Source organism: Rissa tridactyla, chromosome 9 (assembly GCF_028500815.1).
Source record: "Rissa tridactyla isolate bRisTri1 chromosome 9, bRisTri1.patW.cur.20221130, whole genome shotgun sequence".
NCBI lineage: Eukaryota > Metazoa > Chordata > Aves > Charadriiformes > Laridae > Rissa > Rissa tridactyla.
In genome coordinates this window covers 21,195,152-21,221,564 of record NC_071474.1, presented here as the reverse complement: position 1 = coordinate 21,221,564, position 26,413 = coordinate 21,195,152, and the positions used below count along the sequence as shown (strand labels likewise).

At 37.9% G+C, this 26,413-nt stretch overlaps 1 protein-coding gene across 8 annotated transcripts in view; it reads left to right on the top strand.

The window, feature by feature from the left end:
* The window catches only part of PEAK1 (pseudopodium enriched atypical kinase 1), a 121,037-nt gene that overhangs the window by 10,774 nt on the left and 83,850 nt on the right, over window positions 1–26,413 (top strand). Inside the window, exon 2 of one of the 8 annotated variants that reach the window (XM_054213500.1) lies at window positions 12,781–12,853. The exons of the other annotated variants lie outside the window; for them this stretch is intronic. The gene's annotated coding sequence lies outside the window, so the exon portion shown is untranslated. The remainder of the gene's footprint in view (window positions 1–12,780; window positions 12,854–26,413) is intronic. 8 annotated transcript variants of the gene reach the window in all.

Sequence of the window (26,413 nt, the reverse complement as noted above, 5' to 3'; positions counted from 1 at the left end):
ACCTAGCATTTCACTATCTGGGGAGTGCAACTAAAGTTCCTATCTCTTTCCAGAAATTTGGTCTGACTTTGGTTTGCTAATTCTTTTTTTCCTTTAAAGTGCTGGTTGAGGAAACATTTAATAAGCATCCCAGCTGTCCGTGTGTTGGAAGCAGATAGGCAGTAGAGTGAAATGGCTTTTTCAGTCATCTCCAGTCAAAACCCAAACCTCCATAATTCACTGATTTAATACATAAGAGAACTAAAAGCTTGCATGAAGTCAATTTTTCCAGTGTTTAAAAGAGGACTCAGGACACTCACATAGTCTTACTCACTTCACTAACCCAGCCTTTTGAAAACAGTTATGGTAAATATTTATTTAGTTGCCATAATACAGTACGGGTACGTCTTTTGACCTCATCAGTTAGACTGAGTTAGGCTACTGCTTCTAAGAGGTTTAAGTCTTTAGTTCAAGTGGTAAAGATTTATGGCTTTATATCACAAAGTGTATTTCTAGAGGCTTATACTGGCGCTGTTATATTTTGGTTTTGTAATTCTGTTGTATTGTCACCTTTTTTGTATAACTTGCTGTCAAAATACATGCCAGGTCATGTGTCTGTTCAGAGCAACCATAGGTTTTGCTAGTTAAATATTTCTGTTTGTGAGTTGGAAGAGCTATACTGCGTATCAGAAGCTTGCAGTCAAACCTCCTGATGAGTATTTACTTTTCTCATGGCTGAATACTTGAAGTTAGCATGTGATTTGAAAGTAATCTTTGGAATTAATTTCTGTATTGTTTGGCAACAGGAAAAACCTGGAAACTGGTATGATGCTTATTTTGTCGCTTAGTTTTCAGATTGGTTTTAATCAGAAGTTTAAATTTTAAGGTAGGAGAAGAGCACCTAGAGTAAATAGGGTTTTGCGATTTTTAGGTTATGGAAGATCCTGACTTTAAACTCCCAAGTCAGAGACTGAGTAAATACTTTCAAGTCTCATCATTGACCTCAAGATCACTTTTTCCATCTTTTGTGACAAGGGATCAAAGAGGCTGTCTGCAAAACAGTAACACACATTCAAGTCCTTTGCTATTGTCAGGCCATAACTGAAGCTTGATAAGATGAGAATGATTGGCAGAATGACATGCACCCATATTTATTTTTTTAAAAACTCTTCTGTAAAATGAACTGAAATCTAAAATAGGGCATAGCGTTCTCAACAGAATGCTGACTGTGACAAAAACTTTGACAATGAAAACATTCTCACTTGTGGAGCTGAATCGGTTGGAAACATCAGCCAAAAAGGCAAAGTGAAAATTCTGTTGTCTGAAATGTTTAGTAGCAATGATCTGCATTAAAATTACAGTAAAACTAATTGATGCTTTTTGTCATTTCTTTTGCATAATAATTTTCATATGTGCACCACAGTCTTATCTTGCAGCAAGAAAATAAGGCTCTTTCTGCACTCAGGTTCTGAAGCAGGCTGATCTGGCTAATACTTTATTGCAGAGATTTATTTCTTAATCTGCATTGGAGATTTGGAAGTACTGTCTTTTTTTTAGCAGGCTGATTTAGTTTTTGTTTGATTTAAGAATATACAGAAAAGGACTGCTGTAATTAGAGCTTGCTGGTAGCTTTTGGCAAGTCTTGAATTATTTGTGCAGCAGTATTGTACTGAAAGAACACGATGCATTTTGAGGGAGGGGAAATCAGAACAATGTGCTGATTTGCTTGTGTGGGCTAATATGACTCATTTAGAATGAAGTCTTTTAAAAGTTTTTTAGGTAAAAAACTGACAGGCTAACCTCTGGTTTCAAATCAATTTAGATTGTCTAGCAAGTTGTAAGTCTACCTTCTATCCACAAGGCCCTAGCAATTCTCCATGGTTTTGGGTCAGCAGTTTACAAACACTGCCTGGACTAACGATCTGTGAAATCAATCTTTGAGTCTTCCTGATGCTGCCTTTGAACAGTTTCATTGATGGCAAAGTAGAAGTGACTGTCAGACCTCAGGATTGGAGTATAAAAATTCTAAAATGTAAAACATACAGAAGATAAAGTGTTGGTTAAAAACACTTGGAAAGTTTCTCTAATCTTTGAATGAGAAAATTTTCACCCTGAAATTTGCTGGCAATATGTTGCAAGATATTTAATAGGAATGTTTTGGTAACGTGAGGATATTGCATACATATACTGAAGACATTTTGCCCACCTTGAAAATTGAAACTACTATATAAAGCAGTCTGTTGTCTGGCTAGTTGCATGTTAAAACTAACATTTTGTGGATTCAGAAATACTTAACGGCTTTTATTCTGTGAATGCATAAGATAGATTAATTTCTATACAACACTTCCTAGTAAGTGAGAAGCCAGTGGTTTTAAAGATTTAAGTCCAATGAAATAGCAGTTGTACCTGCCAAGTGATCTGCTCCTCTTGGTGAAAACTTGTTTAAAGCTGAACTGTTGTGTTTTCCTCACATCTAGTTTCTTACCGACCTTAGTAAAATGTGCTTTCTGTGGCATTTGGTTTATTGTTCTCACTCTGTGACAAGTTGTGTTTCATATTAAATATTTCTTTTCAAAACCAGTTGTTTTTGGAGGAGTTTCTTGCATACTGACTCCAGCTAGCATGCTTCAGTGTGGCAGTGTATTTAGATATCCCTGTGAAGGGTTTGTATCTTTCTGATTCATCTGCCATTTTTGCCCTTATATTTTCTTTCAACATAGCAGTGCATGCTCTCTCTAAAATATTTACAAAATATCGTGTGTTCCAGATTGTAGGATTCACCTCATTGTAGGTGAAAACTTACTGTGTTGTGTAAATCTTAGCCCTGCCTATGTGTGCTGAAAAATTGATGGAGGCGATTACAAAATTTGATAGTGTTGGCTTTTACTGATCACAAATCGACTGATGCTTTTGGGTCTAGGAAGGCATACAGGGTGCCTCCCTTAAAAGTCAAGCTGTATGTAGGAATAAGAACAGCTGTTTGAAATGTCACAGTAATCTGGGCACTGGCCATACAAGGAGCCCTCTCCTTACAAAGATAGGTCTGTCTGATTCATGTGTTGCTTCTGTGTTAAAGTTCATGGGGCTCTTTGTCTAGATGCTAGCTATGCGTGCGTTTAATCTTTGAGGTGTTTGAAAGCTTCTCTAGATATTATAAGAGTGGTAGAAAGGAAGTGGAAAAGAGGGAAAACAGACTTACTGAGTATTTCAGTGGTTGTTTGCCAAATCACATTTTGGGATTCATTTCTATTTTAAATACTACAGTGGCTGCCAAAGCTGGCAAACTGTGATCCCCTTTGGAAGGGGGAGGAGACTTCATTAGTTTTCTGCAGAGGAGGGACATCATTTTCCTGTTGCTTTGTTTTTCCTTTTGTAGCGAACAAAGACATTCTGGGGGAGAGAAGTACAAAAAGCCATTTTTCAAAGCTTTTCCTGAAATTTTACAAAACAATGGTTTTGATTTACACTTTAAATGTGGTTTCCTGTCTTCTCTCACATAATTTGCATACCTTTAAAAATAGTTTGGTTTAACTTTATTTTATAGGAATGTGTCCTTTCCTCAGCTAGTACTGGTTGGGATATTGTTTCCTTGATTATTTCCAAGTGCATATAAGCAAGAAGCGATCAAAATTAATCACCAAACAATTAGCCAGATTTGCAAAAAGGAAAGCTGATTAGAATCACAAAAAAAAAACCCCAAGCTGCACATAGAATAATATATATGATTAAATAACTAAAGCCTACAGTTTAGGAAGATAAGATGGCTGAACAGCCAAAAAGAAAAAAAAAAAAAAAAAAAAACCAAAAACCAAACACGGGAGCCAAAAAATATCTGGGTTTTCTTCCTGCCTTTGTCATGCTTCACTTGTAGCCTTGGAAACTGAGACAAAGAGGTTAAGAAACTTGCTCATTCTTAAAGTGGAGATAAGATACAATGTACAGCTTATTTTAGTCTCGCTTATTCCTCTGCAAAGTGCTGTAAGTGAAGTGCGTTGGGTTTTTTCTGTGCCGAGCAGTTAGTCTGATCCTTTGTTTTAAACTGTCAGCCTTTCCAGGTTATTTCATCATCTGTGATCTCAGGAGGGTATTGGGTGTTTTGGTCAAACTAGACAATTCGTGAACTTTCAGCAGGACAGAAAGTATCTCCAGTACATAAGCTCGCTGAAGAGTCAACGTACAGAGGAGATGGTTGGCTGTATATTTTTTTCAAGCAAGCTCTCGTTTTTCTCAAGGCATATAAACCAGGAATTCAAGATTGGGGGATTAAAACATTGGAAAGTATTCTTGGCAAATTTATCAACTGTGAAATAGTTACAGGCTCTTATTTTTTAAATCTGAAGGTGACACTTTTAAGTTTAGCTAAGTTCTGTGCTTAGGGCTTTTGTTTTATAGGGTCTCTGGCTGTTCATGTGCTGTTTATATTAAAGCAGCTCATTTGTAGGCAATGCAGACACTTTTAGAAATGGTAAGATTGTGGAGACATTTAATGGCTAAGGATAAATTGCACAGCTGTGGACACTATTTATACTTTCATATATAGAAAAGAGTCTGTATCATGAAGTAGGCATAGCTCAATGTTGTGAGTTATTTTTCATGTTGTGTTTTTTTTTTTTTTTTAAATCTTGGTGAGGACTTGCCGGCTTCTAGTTTTACAGGTTAAAAAGTGTTAGCATGTCCATATCCAAGAAGAAAAAGGTTGTCCATTACCCATTAAGAAAATAAGAAAAGAACACTATATATTTAAGAAAGGAGAAAAAAAGGTAGATGGGCTGACGTAAAATGTTTAAAAATCTTAGTGAGGAATTTTAGAAACTCTGCATAAGTTTTCTGGGCTGAGAAGGGTAGTTTCTAAACCTGCAAAGGGAAACTGTAAGAATTTAAATATGATCAAAAATGGCCAGGACTTGAGAGAAGATGAAGTGAACAGTAACTCAAGCAATGAGTTAGTTTACAGGTTAAGGGTCTGAAGCCTGTGCAAAGCATACATCCCTTCCAGAAGAAAGAAGTGTCTAAGCCCACAACTTTTTGTAAAAGAGCAATTTAAAGCAATTTCCAACTTTCTAAAATATGTAAGGAAAAATAATTATAATTTTAATAATTATATCTCAACCCAAGAGCCCAGAAAGGGAGAGCAAGTTGTTTGTTCTTTGTAGATGTGTTAACGATGGGAATCTCTTAGAAGTCAACTTTAAAGGACAAAAGGACAAACACAATTATAGGATGTGTAAAATGGAAATTAGGCACTGAGACAGAAAGGGAATTGCTTCAAAGATAAGAGGCTAGGATAAATTAAGAACTACCAGATACCATCTTCGAAATACTGGAATCTAATATCTCTGACAATTACTTTGAAAAAAGTTCACTGAGAGAAACCATAGGAAATTGCAGATACTACATGGCTTTATGCTCCTAGTTTGTATGTCTTGCACATAGATTGTGGGTCATTTCAAGTTGACCCCTATTTTATTTCTGAAAAATTCCATAAAATTACTTTGTTAGTTGAAATATTTCTGAATGCTTCTACATTCTCTAGAGATTTAGTTGCAACATTGTAGTTTGTTCTCTTTCTCTCCCTTAATGCTCTAAAATCCACAAGCTTGTTCTGTCTCAGATTGCTGTCTCTGATGGGAACCAGGGGATAGGTTTAGTGGGTGAATTATGAAGTAATTTGATCAAGGGCTCAGAAGATACGATCTTTCCTCTCCTTTCTTCCCTTGTAATGTCAACACTGTGGTTTTTAAAAAATAATAATTTGCACGTATGCTCTGAAATTCCAACTTTGGCTCTAACTTGTCCTAAACTGTTACCACTTTGTTGGTGTTGATCTGATACGGGTTACTATTTGACAGCTCTTGTCCCTCTAAGAAACTAATTTCCAAATTATACATTACAAAAGTTTGATCAAAAGATAAAGCTTGAACTAATAACATGAATAACTTACTGACATCAAAGAGAAAATGGAATGGGGCAAAGCTGAGAGCCGGGAGCACTGATGTGTTCCCAAAATCTTTCCTGTGGATGACTATTGCTGACCACAGCATGCGCCTCATTACCACTACTATTTCTAAAACAAAATAAAAATATCTGGTTAATAAAGATTTCTTTTTCAGAATATTTGATGCTTTTTGAAGACTTTTATTTTTGATTCAGATATTTATGAAGTTCTTACACCTGCCAGCCACATTCCCTGAACTCGGTTCTGCTCTCTGTTAGTGCAGACTGATAAATTCCAAGTTGGTACCCATGAAGGGGGTATTGTCTCTTAGCTGTCAGTTATCCCTCAAGCACAGGTTACTTCCCTGTATCCGAGATGCAGAACAGAGCTGCAATACCTCTTAGCTGATTTCAGTACAGAGTGAAGCAGGTTAGTTTACATCATTGATAGGGATTTAAATATCTTTAACTTGTTTTACTTTGCGCTGAAATGAGCTTGCACAGTCATTCACCACATTCTCACTGAGACAGTAGCGTGATAAATCACTTCATCTGACAAGAGCAAGTTTTTACTTCTTGACTGATACCTTCAGCCCACTCTCGAATGATGTATTTTTTTTTTCCATTCTTCAGGTGACTGGTAATGTGAGAAAACAATACGTGGATGCAGTAGGAAAATCTGTCAACCCGATTCTTTAAGACAGAAGTTGTTAGGCAGAGTGAACAGCAGCTGACTGCGCCTCCTCGGTTTGACAGTATACCTCTACTGCATAAACCCAGAAATGTACTTCCCTGCTAGGTTTCTACAGTAGTTTGTTTTGAGAAGAATCACTTTAGGACTTTTTAGGAGATATTTCTCTTAAATGTTTAGATGGGTTTATACACGTCTGTCTGTTTCATTGCATATTTAGCTTTTTCCACTTTGCACACTTTAGTCCAAGAATGTGCATTCAGGAAGATCATGGAAGATTTCTGGCTGGCTCAGCAGCCTGACGGGGCCCTGCTGTGGAAAACCTGCATCCTCTAGATTCTTTTTAAATTGCACAGTGTTAAGTGATTTGTGATTCCAGTCTGAAAAGCACTACCACTACTTTAGACTTCTTGAAAGTGAGACAAATGTTTTTCTTATTGCTGCCATGTTATAGAACCATCGTATGAAATGTGCTGCAAATTTAGCTCATGACTTCACAGCAACGGCTATTTAAGTTTTACTGTCCTTCAGACACTTACAAAAAGGCAAATGCATCAGGTCTCAGTACGGTAGCAATTTGCTTCTGCTTCCTGGGGTGATAGGAGAGGTAAGATTCATAAATGGCAAGGTAAAAGCTAATTTAAACGTCTTTTATTACACAAATTGTTAGCATTACTCTGGTGACTATGTACAAATACATCAACAGGATAATCCAGCTGTAGTTGCCCAGGTCTCTGTATTATCACATTGCAGTCTGGGCGACTCTGGCATGCAGAAACTTTTGATGATGAGCTCATCAGTGTTTCTTGATTTACTTGCTCTGAAGCAATAAGCGTGAATATTTATTTTGGACTTCTAGGTTTTTAAAACAGCCTTATTTTTTATGAAATATGCAGAATGTTGCTCACTTTCTGAAAAGACTGTAATATGAAGTGTGCAATAGCTAAAAGCCTGCACAGAATGACAGAATTTAACAAAATTTGGAACTTACTAGCAAAGGAAGGGATATTACCTTATATTTTACTGGTTTCTCAACAGTAATGAAATTGTGTGTGGTGTAGCAGTAGTTAAATGCAGACTGCACTGTTTCAAATGGAACAATAGTCTGGGGCACCAGGCTTTTACATTTCAAAAAGCTCTTCATCAGAGGAACAGAAAGGTTTTACAGATCACTTTGTATAGCCTTGGCTTGTAATGATACCTGATCAATCTCTGTGAAGACAAAATAACTTAAATATATGTGGAGTGGGAAATAAGTTCTTCATGAAAGTATTTCCTTCATAATTATTTTTATTAAATTAAGAAAAATAGAAATACAGTTGTAAAGAGGTTTTTTAATAGGATTTGGGGGGGGAATTTGAATAAAGAAAGGATATCACTAGTGATATAAAAGTGTAATTAAATATTTATGATACTGTAAAAATCATACTTTCCGTGTGCTTACACAAAGCCAAGCATATTTTTTTGTGTTTCTCTAGTGTATTTCTATTCTGAGATTTGGGGTCAGGGGTAAATGAATGAGTGTCATGTGCGTCCAAGCTCTTAAGCCGTGTTTTGCTCTCTTCCTGTTGTGCAATCAGTTTTCCCAGGAGTTTGTCAGTCACAGCAGAGCAATGTGCATTTACTCCCTGAACCCAGGTTATAACTGTAACTCTTGGGGTGTTTTATGATTCCCTTCTGGAAGGTACCTGTAGCTTCATCATGTATAGTCAGTCTATCAGTATTCTTTGGAATCTCTTTTATCCAAGGTAGAAGGCATTGAAAGAATCATTTTGAAGAATACATCATGTGGAGAAAACATACTTTTCTCTAGAAGGATTGTGTAGGAGTTTAATACCATCTCAACTTGATGACTTCCCTAGGAAAAAAAAGTTAAAGCTGCAGATCTGAAGGAACAGGATCTATACTTTGATTATTATAGTAATATTTGGCTTTAAGCAGCCAGACTAGCTAAATCTAGATTAGGAACCAAGCCCTTCACCAGTGCTTGATAATACTAACGCACTAGTGTTCTGTGATACCATAGTGGTTTTCACCTGAGAATGAAAACCCCCTCTGAAGTCTGAACAGCCTTTTAACCTGTGTTTAAAAGGAATAAATTATGTTAAGAGTTATAAACAGATTAAGAAGAGCTTGTGTGTGTTACAGTTTGAAGAATCCTACAGTTTACATAAAAATCAATGTTGCAAGATTGCAGTAAATCTTTCTTACTGCCTTGATGCTGAGCTCTTACAAGTAGACATGGAATCAAAGAGAATGAGTAGGAGGAGGATTGTTTTTATGACAAGCAACTGTTGCCGGTGAGATTCTTGGTTGGCATCAGAAAGGTAATTTCACTTAATGGCTATGATAAACTACAAATTACGTACATACAAAAGTGTTGCATTAAAATAGGATACTGTCAAGTCCTGTGCACCTCTCATCTTTTATCCCAAATATCTGTTTAACTATCCAAAGTGTCAGAAGCAAGAAAATGGGTCCTTTCAAGGTTATATCTTGTCATGCTTGGATAATACCATTCAGAAGAGCCTAAACACAACAAATCAAAATCTGTGAAATGATGCACGGCTTCATGCTTCTGTAATTTTGAAAAAGTACATATAGATTTTCATTCTTCCATTCCAAAGAGCCCTTGAAGTATGTCAGGTATTTATAGCTTTGGATGTCTCACTTGTGCATGCGGGAGTTAATGACTCACACCTTTTTCAAACAATTGAAGTGCTTCCTGAATAGTAGAGAAAACATTCCTTCCTCTGCTCAAGTTCTGATTCACATTCTGATTCACATTTGTTTGTTGTCATGTGGCAAACACCATTTGGTGTGTTTACTCCTAGGTCTTAATTACCCTGCAGCAGTATTTTTCTCTTTATAGATCTTATTTCCTTCCTTCTCTCAGCTGTAGCATGAAACAGCACCTAAATTAATCCAAAAATAATAGCCTAGTTCTTCCTTCCATCTTCCCTGCTCTCCCCAGCTGCATGCTTCTGCTTCTTCCCCTGTCACCAGCACCTGTGGGCCCTCCACTGAACTTGATTCAACTTGTTAAAGCAACAGAAAATTAATCCAGTGAAGAAAAGATGGTTTTAGCAATAGGTTTGCAATTCAAATTGCCTCGGTGAGGAGGCTCATAAACATTATAACCAACACAAAGGAGGGAGTCAGACTGGTACCAGGAACGTGGTAAGGAGGAGGGAGATATGCAGTATCCCTTGCAATAACAGCAAGCTATAAATGCTGCTCAACCATAACTTTTGTTAAAGATTTACGTTGTTTTTCATCCTTGAAAGAGCTCATCTGGGTCAGATGAACACAGGAGTGGAGCATGTGAGAAGGTAACAGAACATGCTCCAGGGCTGGAAGAGAAGGAAATAGCATGATCGTTTCTGGTTATTGTTAGCCGTGTAATCCTTTAATTGTTACCTGAATCTGCACCCTCAGTCTCAGGTTAGTGTTTTGGCAGACGTATTGCATAAGCTGTCTTAAAGAGTTGCCCTGCTTCTCCTGCCCCTCGTCTCTTCGGTTTGTGCTATGCCAGCACATGTACTCTTATAGCTGTGTCAAGAAATGGATCTCAAACTGGGAATGTGACGAGTGATGCTTATTTAGCTGAGTTACTGCTTACCCCAATCAGTTCAACCTGCGGCCATGCAGAAGGTTATCAGCATCGCCAAGACAGAGTTAGGTTACATGGTTTTTTTCCTCTCCTTAGCCGTCTTGGCGTTCCCATCTGCTTATCACAATTTGTCGCCACCTTGTTTGTGCTGAAAACACATTCATAGGGCTGCATGGGAAAGCAGGCCATGGAAACATTGTGGGTGTGGCACCTAGGATGGAGGGTCAGGAGAAGGGGTGGAATCGGTTCGGGGGGTGCAAACACCCTGTTTGATAACTACCCCTTGCAACAACTTGTGTCAGTGGATGTGAGGGAGCAGCAAATCTGCAGAACAGCAGCAGCATGATTTGAGAGAGCTGAGTGGGGAGATGACAATGTTCCGAGTTGAGTTTGTCAAAAGAAAACATTACTTGTCCGTAGTCTCGGATTATTTTTGTACATTTCTGATGCCTGTATTTGAATTAAACAGTTGGAGACGCAGTCAGTAATGTGTTGTTTAAAAATGCAATGAAACATTTATAGGCTAAATGAGCATTTGTGACAAAATCTAGGATGTGGTTAAAATAAAGTTATTTTCAGGACTTGGGCTTAATGAAACAGCATGCTTTGAATTTTAAGTCCTGTGTACTGTTGTAAATGTTATCTGTCCTTTGCCTAGCACACTAGATCGGACCTCTCCAAGATGGTCCACTTTGCATGGGTTTTGTTACCCAATCAGTCACCGTTCTGTTCACTCCTCTGCCCTTTGTTAATGCCTCTTCCTGTTTTCCCCCCTCTTTCCATACATACTTGAATGCAGTCTATTTCCCTAAATGTAGCTTTTCTATTTAAATGTACTAGTGGCACTTACTCATTATTCTCCCACACCCAAACAACATAGATTCGTTTCCCCTTTTGATATTTTTTGCTGTTGACTGATTACATTGCTGGTAGGGTTAGGTTAGGATTAGAAACCTTCTGCTTCATGAATTCCACAAGCTTCAAATTTTAACAGGCAATCAATACTACAGGCAGTTTTGCAAAATAATCTCGCAAAAACACTGGTAGGAAACTAGCAATCTTCCTCTGCCCAAAATAAACTAATGTACAAACCCAAAATTTCCCCACCACATCCTGCACAAATGTCTATCTTCACACACAAATAAAAATATTTGAAATGTTATGAGATTCCTGTGGGTTCTTTAAATGAAATGACCTTCTCATGCTATCCCAGGTTTTAAAAAAAAATAATTCAAAACCCAAAACACTTTCTCTGAACTAGTCTGATTAGACCACACAGGTTGTAGTATCTATATTGTAAGGACAGTGATGGGTTGTGCTGTAATAGTTTATTAGAGAAATCTGGAGCAAAGCCATCTGTAGACTAGATGGATTAGGAGCGTGACAACTGGAAGCTGTTTCTTTCTGTCACCCTTCTCTACAGCATTTGAAAAAGAAATTGAAGTAATATCCCTTATATGTCAAAGTTATGCCTTAAGGGAGCCGTTATGTTCACTCCTCTCTTCACACAGAGGCGAAATTTATTTTATAATCAAATGTTGTTAATGCAAGAAAAAACATCTGCCTTTTAATGCTGGAAAACATGAGCAGAATTTGTCTTCTGAGTGTATTGCAAGTGGTGTTGCAGTTCTGGAAAAATCTTTTTTGTTTAAATTTTTGGATTTTAAAATAGTACCCCCCACTGTTCAAAATTTTAGCAGTTTTGTCTTGATGGAATTAGGAATATAACAGAAAATATTTGTTTAATTCTGGTAAACTGAGAAAACTGCTTGTTGGAGTACCTTCTCACTTGTATTCTTCTACTTCATAGAAACAAAACTGAAACTTGCCAAACCATAATTCCTGTCTTCAAAACCGGTCCTCCTCCTAGGCTGCACTATCCTTCAGATAATTTTGATCGTCTTTATAGTATTTGGAATGGTTCATTTTTCACAGTGAGGTTGTAACTTGTTGCAGGTGATGGTTAGTCTTGCTTGTTTTGTATTATTAATGAAAATCAGAATAAAAAGCCTGCCTGCTTACCATCAAGTTCTCATAGGAGTTTTGTCTCAAAAACATTTTGGCAGGATTATTTAGTGATTTCATTGTTATGTGCCAAATCTTTTCACTACATATTAACAAATAAATTTGTGATAGTAAATATCTGTTGACATAATGCACTGCAGCAGTTGTATTTTGGTAACTTTCAGTTCTTTTTCTTTCCTTCTTGGGTTGTTATATATGCACAAAATACAGTTGGGTTGTCCTAGATCCATATATTGATAACTTTAGTTACCACCTCCCTCCAGATGCTAAATTAGGTGTCATTTTCCATTTTCCCCCAAGTTCAGCTTAACTGATATGGGAGGTGGACTAAGTGAATCTGTTATCCTATTGACTTAGTCCAAACTCAGAACCACATAAAAAATGACCAACCTGAAATTCTGTCCCTTGTAATGACAGGAAAGTAATTTTTTGAGATGTAGACTTTTGTGAGAGTCTAAGAAAAAAGGTACAAAATTTCTCCCCAAAAGAAAATAGTACTAGCTGTTGATTTTTTTTTTTTTTTTAATTTTGTTCATAGGCCTACTCAGATCTGATCTTCAAAATTGAAAGCCAGCTATTAATGTGTATTCAAGAGACAAGCTGTTGCCAGGGTAAGAAAATTACTTCCATTTTTCTATTCAGGATGAAAAGACACAACGCAAAACTGAAGTGACCCATTTAAAACAATATGAGCATTCTCTTTTTTCTGACTTTTACTTGGAGGGGAGAATTAAGTGGTTCTGCGAGAATTTATTGAATATGTGATCTGTAAATTAAACAACTATTCTTCTACAGATTTATTATATTCTAAATAAACTGGGATAATTCAAAACATACGCCATCTTTTTCCAAAAGCTTGGAATAATTCTTGCAAGAAATGTTTCCTTGGACCAAACCACCTACTGAACTTGATTGTGTTTGATCTCCGCATGCCAAATGTAAATACATATTTTATAGTTATGGATCAGTTATCCAATAGATTATACAGTAATGTATCTGGTATCTGTTCAGATGGAGCTTTTGTGATGTTGATTATCCTTTTGGGACTTACAGGGAAATGGAAGCGCGTGATGTCATTGGAAAATTTTAGGTAGAAAGATAAGACTTGGGGTGGAAATACAAGTCTATTTGTTCGTGTTTAGAAAAGGTGGATAGAATTTTTCCAGTGAAAAATGTCAGTTTCATGATCAAAATGATACACAAAAAAATTTTCCTAAGCTACTTTACACATTTTTTTTTTCCCAACAGAGTTGAAATATATTTTATTGAACCTTTTAGCTTGTTTAGCATGGTGGTATTGCTTGGCATAAGCATAAAACTGAAAAGTGCTGTGGAATATTTAATTTCTTTGAAAATAAGTTTTTACTCCTCCCAGTTTGGGGCAAAAAAACCCAAGTTCTTGGAAAACTGAGATATTTTTTATTTTTTTTAACCATCTCTGTGAGTAGAGGATAGAGCTTAACTTCCAACAAACTTGCCCTTTTGTTCCTCATTTCCCCCTTCTAGCCTGTTCCCACCACCAGCATCCCCTTCTATCGCACCCAGTGTATCCATCCCACCCTGGCCTTTTGGCACCTCTCCCAAGGAGGAGGCAGCAGGGCTGTGGAGGGATGGAGCTGCACACGCAAGACTTGTTTGGCTGGCCAGGCGATTCCTCAACTTTGCCAAGTCTTCCTCAGCAGTGTGCTAGCTTGGCTCTTTCTGCCTTTACTAGCTGGTACCTTTTGCAAAATTTGCAGATTTTACGATGCATCTGTAGTCCTGACTCTCCCTTTATTTTTTTTTGGCAGTTGTTAAGGGAGGACACATAGCAACAAACTTCATTTTCTTAGAATACTAATACAGACATGTGATTCATATGAAATTATTACAATGGAGTAAGTCTTAGAATTTATTGAAAATATGTTGTTATATTATGCCCAATTCAAGTTTTTACTTAAGAATTATCGTAATATTTGGAAAAGTGTTTTCTCTAAATATGTTTCTATGGTCAGAAATAACTTGCAAAAAAGGTCAAATGACATGCTAGGAAATTAAAGTTGCCTCCTCTGTATAATCCTGATGTGAAGTAATATTAAAAGCATGAAGCTGTTTACAAGTGACCATCCCAGAGGTACTTAACCGTGTTCAGAACATGCAGTTTCTTCTGTTAAGCTGACTTTAGGCAATACTGCCAAAGACAGGGGGTCTCAGCAGTATTAGCACTTGTGCAGATGTGACCAGCTGAATCAAGTTCCTAATCTGGCTGGATATTTTCTCATGTGGGGGATTAGTTTCCAGCCAGATTAGGAACCACATCTATCTAGCTGATTACACAACCCACGAGCACTTTCATCAGCTACAGCTGGGAACACATGGCTGAAGAAGTGGAGAGGATAGTGCCCTCAACCAGAAGTGCAGATTTTTATCTTGCACAGATTGTGAATCTACACCTTAAAAATGTTTTGTTAAGATGCTGATGGGCTTAGAAAGGCTCAGCTGCTTACGTACTTTTTGAAGACAAAGATTCAAAAGCTTGTCGCTTTAAACATATTTGAGTATGCAGTAATAGATCATTTTGTAAGTAAGTATTAGTATTACTGACAAAGTTCAGATATTTCATAGAATCATAGAATGTGTTGGGTCGGAAGGGACCTTTAAAGGTCATCTAGTCCAATCCCCCTGCAGTAAGCAGGGACATCTTCAACTAGATCAGGTTGCTCAGAGCCTCATCAAGCCTGGCCTTGAGTGTCTCCAGGGATGGGGCCTCCACCACCTCTCTGGGCAACCTGTGCCAGTGTCTCACCACCCTCAGTGTAAAGAACTTCATCCTAATGTCTAATCTAAGCCTGCCCTGCTCTAGTTTATAACCATTGCCCCTCATCCTATCGCTACATGCCCTTGCAAACAGCCCCTCCCCAGCTTTCCTGTAGGCCCCCTTCAGGTACTGGAAGGCCACTATAAGGTCTCCCCGGAGCCTTCTCTTCTCCAGGCTGAACAAGCCCAACTCTCTCGGCCTGTCTTCATAGGAGAGGTGCTCCAGCCCTTGGATGATCTTCGTGGCCCTCTTCTGGACCTGCTCCAACAGGTCCATGTCCTTCTTGTGCTGAGGGTTGCAGAGCTGGATACAGTACTCCAGGTGGGGTCTCATGAGGGCAGAGTAGAGGGGCAGAATCACCTCTCTGGATCTGCTGGCCATGGTTCTTTTGATGCAGCCCAGGATGCGATTGGCCTTCTGGGCTGCGAGTGCACATTGTTTGCTCATGTCCAGCTTTTCATCTACCAGTACCCCCAAGTCCTTTTCCGCAGGGCTGCTGTCTATCATGTCATCCCCCAGCCTGTGTTGATAAGGAGGGTTGTCCCGACCCAAGTGTAGGACCTTGCACTTGGCCTTGTTGAACTTCATGAGGTTTGCTCAGGCCCACCTCTCCAGCTCATCCAGGTCCCTCTGGATGACATCCCGTCCCTCTGGCCTGTCGACCGTGCCACTCAGCTTGGTGTCATCGGCAAAATTGCTGAGGGTGCACTTGATCCCACTGTCTAAATCATTGATGAACCTGTAAACATGTTTTCTGCCTTTCCAGGGTAAAAAAGGCTCTGTCATTAATATTTTGTACACTGCTGTATTCATACTACATAAATGTCACTCAATTTTTAGCTTCAGATTAAAACTTTGGTACCGAGGTAGAGACTTCTAAGATAGTAAGAATTAGAGATGGTGGTATAACACAGTAAACTGAAATATGGTGGATTAAACTGTAATTTTGTTTTCAGGGTTCCTTTTATTTTTTTGAGTTAGATAATTATACCTTAAGATCTAATCTGTCATTCTAGATTCTTCACTTCCATTTCAGTTGATTGTTCAGGTTCATGTTAGAGGACTTATTTTAAGGAGTGCATGGGGAGGGAGGAGACAAGATGCTGGTCATAGTGGCACCGCTTCAAGAGCTATAAAGCTGTTCCTGGTTTTTATATTTTCAAGATCAATTTTTAAAAATTGCATTGGTTTCTGTTCCTCATTCCTTAGGAAAGCACTGCTTAGGCTGGATTGGCACAGTAAGGTTTTGGCTCAGCTCTTTTCACTACTTGGCATGCCATCTTGCCGTGGCATACTCTGGTCTCAGCATTTGCTTGCTGTGCTAAATAATTGAGATTATAAAGGTACTGAGTACTTCCTCCATCAAGCAAGTAGTATGTTTTTTTTAGGTCCTTACTTATTGGTCCTTATGCATTGAACTTGAAAAGCTTCAATGTGCAAAACACTGTCTTGTCCTGTTGAATGTCATTTGTGTTTTTCACTGGGGATTGCTACAAAGACATTTTTTAAATGTTAAACCTACAACAGGTAATTAATCTTTTAATAGTAATACTGATTTTACTCTCCAGCCCCTTTGAGAAAAGATATCTCATGGCTCTTGAGTAGATGCTAAATCTGAGACAGTGAGTAGTGTGCTTTAATTAATCTAATTGTGAAATAAATTTTGCCCTCTGAACTCGAATACTTTTTTTCCCCCATAGTAGTTGATCTTGAAGATTATTTATTTTTTCGTTGCTCGTGATACGCTTTTAGTCAAAAGTCTCCTCTAGACCATGTCCATCTACAATCTTCATTGCCGTCCTCCTCATCCTGCAAGTCACACTCCAGGTAGCACAGTTTAGATAATATCTAACCCACAGAAACTCCAGCCTATGTTCAAGTAGGAGCTTGAACACAGTAATTACTTGGTTTTAGCCTCTAGTGAGCTTTTTCGCTGGGAATACCAGGAATGAAAGGAACTACCTAGCAGGCAGATCAAAACTGCGCATCTTTTGAGATCAAATACTTTCTTAATTTTTGTATTTTACTGGAATAACCACTTATGTTAAGGTTTAAACATTGACGGTTTGAACACTCGGGAAAGGTAGGTGGTTTCATGCTGTACAGAAAGGCAGAGGATGCTAGCAGTGTGCTTTTTCTTCCTTTAAAAATACCTGTACAGGATTTCCCTATGAGCTTGCCTAAATACATATCCACAGAGAAATAAGTGGCTGCTGTACAGAGTGATGAGAATTTAAACAAAACATTGGTAGCTTGTTAAAAATCTCGTCTGGAGAGTGTAGTTTTACGCTTCAGTAATATCTTTGGGTTGTTGATTGCTGCAGTGCTTCCGATTCTTACTTCGAATGTGCTAAGAAAATGATGCTGAATTGTGACAGTGTACCCCAGTTTTAAAAGGATGTCCTGCTTAAGGGAATATTCGTAGGGTTTAATAAAGTATTATTCAGCTTTAAGGTTTATTTTTGGAGATTTGAATTCAGGAAATGGCATTGTTATGCAAGAACTGGAGCAGCTAAAAGGAAAGGAGATTAATATACTAAGACTTGGAAGAGGGAAGCTGAGGTTGGAGCATTTTGTTAGCTCAGACGCTGATTTTCATATTTAAGAAACTTCCTGTAAAACTTTCTTTTTCTTTTTTTTTCTTTCTTTGAAGTTGAATAGAGATTCAGGATCAAAAAGATGCCATTGATGTATATAAACTGAAGATGGTTCAAATTTTGTGCAGAAATTGTCTCGCTTATTCAGGAGATCTGGGCATGCTTCACTCCAGGCATTTCTTTCCAGGGACTCATTAAAATGAATGCACAAGTAGTATGAGATCATTTTTATTCACCTACATTATTAACAAAATAGAAAGTTGGAGTGATTAAGCCATGAAACTGTAACTGTCCCTCAGGAACACCTCAACAATTGTGCCTCAGAGTGTTTCCTATTTGATTTCAGTGCTTTCTTCAGCAGAGGAAAGAGGTAGCGGTACAAAGATGAGCTTTTGTGTGTCTACAGACAGAAAGACTGGCATTTGCAGAAGGGTTTACATTATGTGTTGTGTTTAAAGTGGAGGATTTAACATTGAGGGAGCAGTTTCATAAAGATGGCAAAAAATAGAAAATGTCAACATTTTGTAAGATTTTGTGCCATAAATTATATCACAAAATACCATTCCAGATTCCAGTATAAAAGATCCGGTATCTCACGTATCACTTTCTCTTACTACTGAGAAAAGTGTAGCATTACAACTTTGATGTTATGTTCATTTTCCACCAGGGAAGAAAAATCTCTTTGAACAGAGGAATGAGTTTTAAAGGAGTAAAACTAAAGAAAATTAAACTACAGCAATGAAGTAACTTAAGATCCTCAGGGAGTACATACCTTCCCCTCTTACAAAAAAAACCAAAACACTGCGACACAAAAAAATCCCCACCGTTTTGGAAAGAAAAATACAGACCGTCAATAACTTAATGAAGGAGATATCTAAATAAATGTTAGTATTAAAAAATACTGACCTGAAAGTCAGTTGAAAAAGTAATTTGTATGCGTAATCTTTCTCACCTTTCTCTACAAGAAAGCCTGGGATTCTTCAGGGATAACTTACATTCTGTATTCTGTATGCACCTTGTAAATTAACGTCTCTGTGCTGTAACTTTCCAGACAATAAACGTGCGTACTGAACCCTATTTTCCACTGCCGTTGAACTCAAAGAGGCACTTTCTGGCAGTTTGGCAGTTCCTAGAGAGTAGCTGAAAGCACTGTGACCTTTGTCATTATATAGTAGCATCTTGGTAGCCTTTGGAATACATGAGCTGTAAAATTATGCCTTTTCTGTGTGGTCTGTAGTCAAAATGTTCTGACGTGTTATGGAGGAGAAAGTTGTTCTAAAATTTTTAAGTGTCTGAGATGAGGAGTACATGTGAAAAATAAGGCTCATAACGGCACAAATCCCTTTTGAGTAATATGCAAGCTGGGAAGGTGAAACGTTAGATACTCCGGTGCATACTTATACTCCGCTCCATGTAAGTATATATGGTTTGTGTCTTTCTTGACTACATATAGCACAAAAATTGCTGTTTATATGGCCCATTACCGTATGTTGGGAAGTGTCTGACAGGACTGTGTTGTCTTTTAGATTTTAAATCAAAATTTTTATAATGGGATATGCAAATAAAAATTACTGAGGGCTGAGACTTTGAGGTAAAAAAGCCCAAATCTTTCTGAAATATTGATTTAGAAAATTCAGGATAGCATTCACATGCACAAATATGAATCTTTGAAGTGTTAACACAGATCATCTCAAACTTGCAGATAGCAGATCTTTAAAGACAACAATCTGTGGAAAAAACAAATGGGTTAAGGCAGCTCATCTTAGTAGCCTAATTAAAAAAGAGCATTTCTAGGCTAAACCTTTGATAACTGTAATTCCAAGAAAAGCAACGATTTTATTTTTTTTTTTGCTCATTTAAACTTCATTGCTGTTAAATAATACTTCTCGGTTTTCTACTGTTCCTTCTTTAGAAGTGTATGTTGCTTTTGGCGGGTAACTACGCTAGAAAGCTCAGGATAGTTTGGTTATTTTGGAGGAGCTGGAGCTGTTTGAGAAGATAGGAATTTCTGTTTAGAATGGAAAAGTGATCCTAATGGTCTCTTTGGAGACAGAATGGTCTTTCAAAAATTAGAAAAGCACTTTTCTGTGGAAAAAAGGTTTGTATGTTGAAACTGAAATATAGTGTGTGCTAAATATGTATCCAGATAAATTCCACTAGTTACTATTCTCAGTGTGCTACTTTTGATTAACAGTAACCTTAAAGATTTCTTAGTGTTCACGAAAGCAAGGTTTGTTAATCTGGCAATACTTACTTTTCTGATGGTACTTACATTTTATCCACTGTACACCAATTTTGTACATTCGTCCGTCCGTGAGGAGTAACAGGGGGACTGTCTGAGCTGAGCGGTGGGGAGCACTGGTGGGAGCCTGACTTCCAGCTACCGTGAGCTTCTGACACACTGCAAATCATCCAGAGCTACATGGGGCAGGGGGCACTTAAGACGAGACATTTTGGATGAACAAATTTAAGTGTAGCCACTAGTTTAAAGACAATGATGAATGGAGATTAGTAACTTTTTTAAAAATAAAAATAATGTTTAATTAGCCAGAATCCTGTGGGTCAGAGAGTGATATTTATAGGCTGAGGCATTCAGTTGTGTTGCACTGCCAAACTAATATATACAAATTTATATTTTGTAGCATTTAAGATTTTATGCGTAATGAACTTGATAGAACCTCATAAAAGCCAGAAGGAAAAACTGTATTTCTTAACAGGACATCTTTTTATTTTCCTTCCATGAACATATGCTGCTAATAACTAATCTTCAACGTGTCCCAGATCATGCACTGAAATAATAATTTTGCCCCATCGGATCACCTTTCTTCTAAGATGTTTTTCTTAACTGCCTGGAATCAGTTGGTCTGAGTTTAATTAAGTTTAAGTGGATACACTCTACTTGCAAAAGAAAATTTAAAAAGATACTACCTATTCATTAATCTGTGTGTCCTGTTCCAAAAGAGTATGTGATACAAAACCTCAGCAAAACTTCCTGTTTACAGGAAGATAACCATTATTCTTTTAATAATCTGCATCAGTACTCACTATTTTAAAGAACTTATAGTTATACCTTCCCTGTTTTATTTCAAGTTTCTTCTGTTTTACAGTTTTGAAGTGACATTTTTTTCTCCTTGTAGCCCCAAAATGTTATCAAATAGCCTGATCAGTTGAGCACTCCTTGTATTATGACATGCTGTTTAAAAGCCTTAAATGGAAGGTAAACTTTAGTGTGGTAAAAGAGAACTTTAAGAAAGAACAAGCGTCATACACAATTAGTTTTGAAAAGGCAGTGTAGTGCTGTGGTTCACTGCTTGTAATATAAAGTGACGTGAGTAAAGGGGTATTTTATAAAAAGGAAATTGCAATTAAGGAAATAGCATGTTCCTTAATTTCTGAATGATCTACAGTAAAATGGTGTTCTATGTCCTGCTTTTTGAAGGAATATAACAGGTATGGGCTCTAAGGCACATCTGGTTTTGAAGTATTTTTATCCTAGATCATATAGTAATTCTGCCCATTAATTTTGTAGGTGGAAGGGAGACTTCGCTGGTTATGTAGGTAAGGAAGGGAAGGTACAGTATTTCATATAAAATGTCTGAAACAAATCGTCGTCTAAGACCCATGGAATTAGGTGCATATGATTAGTCTAAATGGAGCGAGAAATGAGGCGGAGCAGCAGAAGCTCCCATGCTCCGATTCCTACGCCTGTGTAACAAAGCCAGTGGGAGAACACAGCACCTCCCTCCTTTCCCACAGAGTATGACTGGGTGTTCCAGCCAGCAGCTCTAGCATTGAGCTTATCTAATTTAGGAGGACTTCAAAACAGAAGAAAGAATATTATAAGTATGGGATCAGATGCAAGCAGAGATCTAACTAGATAACTTTTCTCTGTAGGCAAACCATCGTTACTAGTGAGTGTTTGCACAGAGCGAAAAGCAGTTTTCTAGAAGGAAGGTGTATGTTCATAGCAGGAGACACCACAAAACTAAGCAACTTGTATAAGGATTGGTCTTGTTGTTTTTTAGACATACCCTGCAGTCCTGGCCTTAACAAGTAGGCCTAGCTATTGCATAATAATTCTTCTTTTCCAGATACTCTTACCAATCACTGTGTTGCCCTTTGTAACTAACACCTGGTGGGAATACAGATCACCCTTACGGCCAAGTACAGAGCTTGAGTGTGTAATCCCAGGATGAGTCTATTTCCCCTCTCCTGGTTCTCTATATTCTACTGTCAAAGGGGGAGTAGTTGGTGTCGAATGTGAATTCTGTCTCTGGGCTTACTTAACCTGTGTACAGCATTGGTATTTTATTCTCTGTCCGACCAGACTAGACCTACATACTGTCTCCTTAAAAAGGCAAATTTTTAAGATCTTTAGCATCTGCCATATTGAATAAGTTTCAAACCTTTTTGATCTAATTATCAACAGTGCAAGTTTCTAAAGGTTCCTGATGTTTTGTCTCTAATAATGTGGGCTTTTTAAGATGGATAATTCTTTGGCTGAGAAGTTATTCCACATAAGAACATTTTAAGAACATTTATTGACTGATAGATCGTAATGGCTTCTGAAATGCTGTATCTTGGTTTGGTCTGTAAATCTGAGTAGATATCAAATTCTGTTTGTTTGTCTTTTGGGATAAGATTAATGAGTCTTGTAAATTATTAAGGACTATGCTCTCATCTTCCAGACCTTATTTCTCTGAATAGGCACTGTATGCTAAAATCTACTCATTAGTAGATGAACTGGTAGCTGAATGTATTTATTATTGATGACTTGGTGGGAATTTCCCTGTCTGAAAAAGGATAATAGGCTGATAGAAAAACTTTGCATGGAAAGGTGATGTTAAAAGATTTGCTGTTTAGTGCATTCATTTCTGAAGACCCGTTTGTTTGATGGACTTGTGCCATGGGGTATACAGTATGAAAAGTCATCACTGGGAAGTAGACGGAATCTTGTCTTGCACCTCTCCTACTGTTCTTACAGACCCATGAGATTTTTATTATAACACAGATATAATCTGAATGTATAACTCAGATATAATCTGAAGCGTATTCCTGTAAAAGCAGTACAATTTTATTTAGCATATTTTCATCAATATATTGTAATTTCTACCGCTGTTTTACCACACAAAAGCGGAATGTTAAGCAAAGCTAATCAGTGAAGCAGAAGAGAGTCCTAGATTGCAGCATGGCTACTGTAATAGCCTAGGTATTATCAAAATCAGTTTCAAAACATTATTGCCAGCCATAAGGCAGAGGAAGCAGGCATTATTCTGACTGAACTCATAATCCTTGAAGCTTGAATCTGGTCTCAAACATCTATTGAGACAAAATTTCATTATTATGTATCCCATTAAGAGAATATATTACTAGTATATGTAGTATAACTTCTCTGCTAATGTACAGATTTAAAATGTTTTATGAAAATAAATCAATACCTTAAAATGAAAACCAAACCTCAGAATGCCAATTTCCTTTAAGACATGGCTTGTTCAGGATGATTAATGACTCTTGGTGGTATATCTCCACTTAAACCTAGCTAAATCTGGACTGCCACAGTCTTACTGTGTGACATGTCCTGTATCCTTCCCACCCCACTGTCACACACTCAGTCCCTCTGGCTCCTTGTGGTGGCCCTCGAACGGTTTCCAGCTCGATCAGCTCCCTGGATGGGCTTGCCGTGGGATCATGCGAGCACCCCTGTACCTACACAGGAAGGGGCAGCAGCTCAGGGCAGGGCCGTGTCAGCCCAGATTAGAATTGATTTAAAATGTTGTAGAGACACACCCTTTCAAAACATCCCTCATTTGGAATATATTATCTTCAAGTTTCCGCTGAGCCTGGAAGTTTCTCGTTGAAATGGATTTTAGATTAAGCAGAGAATTTGCAAAACAATAGGAGGGAGAAAAATTGTAGCCTGAGTCACAAGCATGGGACCTTCCACTGCTGTGTATGCTTAGAACTGCTGAAATCCTGCAGATTAGTTAACAGAATAACTGTAGTTTCCAGCATGTAATCAGCTACTCTGTCTATTGTACTTTCAGTTTGTTGGAATAAAAGAACCAGTTCAGTCATCAAAACTTAGTATGAAACTCTGTAGTTTATGAACAACTTTTTTGAACAACATAGTTTAGATGATGTGCTGAATTAAATGCTGATGTTTCTGCTAAATGTTTATTGTTTTTATATGTTGTTGTTTATGTCTCAACATCTGTGACATGCCAGGCACATCACAAACCACAAAAAAAGTGTATATTACTTTGGAAATTCACAATGTAATGACTGATAAGGGAAAGGGAGGAGGATACAGTCTGTCATGGCATTTGTTTTAAGTGCCAAATAAAAAGTGGGGCAATTGTAATAGAATATTGGATGGGGTACAAGATTTGTAGGCCACCTGCACTGGCTAGAGGGACCTGGCAGGTTAAAACAGTGAGGAGTGTAAGTGGTTCAGAGGTCACTGAAATTGCAGATGATTTACCTGAGTGTGAAGAAATTAAAAAAAAAAAAAAAAAAAAAAGGAAACAGTGGTATGTGGAATCAGTCATAACTCTGCCACAGCTACAGTTAGAATAAAATCAAAATCTGGAGAATCAAACTGCTTTTTAGCTGACTGTTGACGTATATCCCGACCTTTCTATTTCAGTTTGAAACATGAGCTTTCTTAGTTACCATAGCACAATAATACTGACTGTGAAATGGAGTTAAGTATTTTTGCAATTGCTTGTCTTTACCGCTTTGACATTTAGTGACAAAATCATAGGAAAACAAATATTGCTTTGAGGCAACAAAGTGGCAGTAAGTATCTAACAGATGTGGGGCATTTTAGTTGGCCTTTGTCTGGTTTTCCTTGTCAACCATATTTATCATTGAGAAACTCAGAAGTTTTCTGCCGAGCTTCTATAACATTTTGATGATGTCAAAATGTCTCACTGGAGTAATTTTAACATTGAGGTTCAGATGAGACTGTAGAGGATTTCTGCCTAGATTTATTGCTCGATCATTTCCTAAGCCTCCAGTACCTCTTATCTGTAAGCTGTCAGCATGCAAAACTCTGTGGCAGTTGGCCATATGGACTTTCTCAGAAGCAGGGACCACGGAAATGCCAGCCTTCTGTCTGAAGGCTAGTCTGAACTGACTTTTGAGGACTGGGAAGGGTTTCTTACAGCTTGGCTTCCAGGCAGCTAGCTGTCCCCGTTGTCACAGAACCACAGAATGGTGGGGTTGGAAGGGACCTCTGGAGATCATCTAGTCCATCCCCCTGCCAGAGCAGGGTCACCCAGAGCAGGTTGCACAGGAACACGTCCGGGCAGGTTTTGAATGTCTCCAGAGACGGAGACTCCACCACCTCTCTGGGCAGTCTTGCCTAGTGGACTGTGTCAGTCGTTGGAAACTTGGGAAAACCTTCCATTCATGGGACTTGATGCCTGCTGGTGTTTAATGGCATCAGATGACAAGCTCGTTGCTTGCTGTAGCAACTGCCAGGACGTTGCTTAGCTCTTAGCTTGGCATCCTTGAGAACATACTTGCAAACACCAAAGCATGTTGTCTTCAGAAACTAAATATAAAATTCCACACCCATCCTCTTCCAATATCACTTTTAATTATAAATTAAGACATTTTCTTAAACTCAGGTGTTTAACCAAATTGGTATTTCTTTTCATGAATTTTCAGAATAGTGCCATTCAGCAATGGCATTATTCACAAGAGCTTTTTCTCTTTGTACATTTGAGAGGATCATGTAGCCAAACTTGGAATTTAGCAAAATCTAGAAATGTTTCTCTGCATTAAGCAGTAAATCATTGCTTTGGATAACTTTACATTATACCATTCTGAAGACTTTGATGTCAGATAGTATATCTGCATTGGCAAAATGAAATGTGTTTAAATTTTCTTTGGAACGTAGAATTTTTGTGACTTGTGGAGTGTTTAAAAGCTATCATCTCAATATTTAACCACTTAAATACTTCCACTCAGAATCTGCTCCCTACTCATCATTGTTATCTCCCTCCCTTGCTTTTAATGTTATGTTGCTCTTTCCCATTTCTTAATGTTTCTTTAGCTTACCTTGTGGGAGCAGAGAAGGCAAATTAAAGCTAGGCTTATCTATGGTGGTGCTGTAGCCTGGTCATGCCCCATTTCCCATCTTTTCCTGGTCATTCATTTCCAATTCTGCGCTGTGTCCGGTGTTGTGCCAGCACATGTGTTTGTGCAGCCGCCTGGTGAACCGAAGCAGGGAAGTGATTCAGCTGGAGAAGGAAAAACCCTGCCAAAAAAGACCAACTGCCAGCATAAAGCAATGTTGTCTTGGGTGGTTGGGCTGGCATAGGAACAAACAGCTGGGGGAGAAAAGGTAGGAGGTGTTTTAAGTTTGGTCTTCTGCTGAAAAAAATTATTATGGAGCCACAGCCTAAAAATTAAAGTTTTGCCTAAAAATAAGTTATGCAAATTCAGAAGGAAAAAAAAAAAGCAGCATGAGCAGGTTTAATTAAAAATGATTGTCACTTATTAGTGCATATTCTTGTGTTTGTTTCAAATTCTTGTGTTGATCTAGCCCAGGTCAGTTCCCTACTAAGTTAAATTAAATCAATAAAGTATTCTTGAGTAAATAAAGTGTACCCACACCAGCGATGCTGATGAGGCTTAGGCAAACTACTTGATTGCTGAAGTTTACTTCACTGAAACAAGGTTTTTCGGTGCGATTTCTGTAAGCCAGCATGTTTGCAGGTTGCAGCCTTTTTCAGGAACTCTGTGGAAGTTGGTACTTGACATGCAGG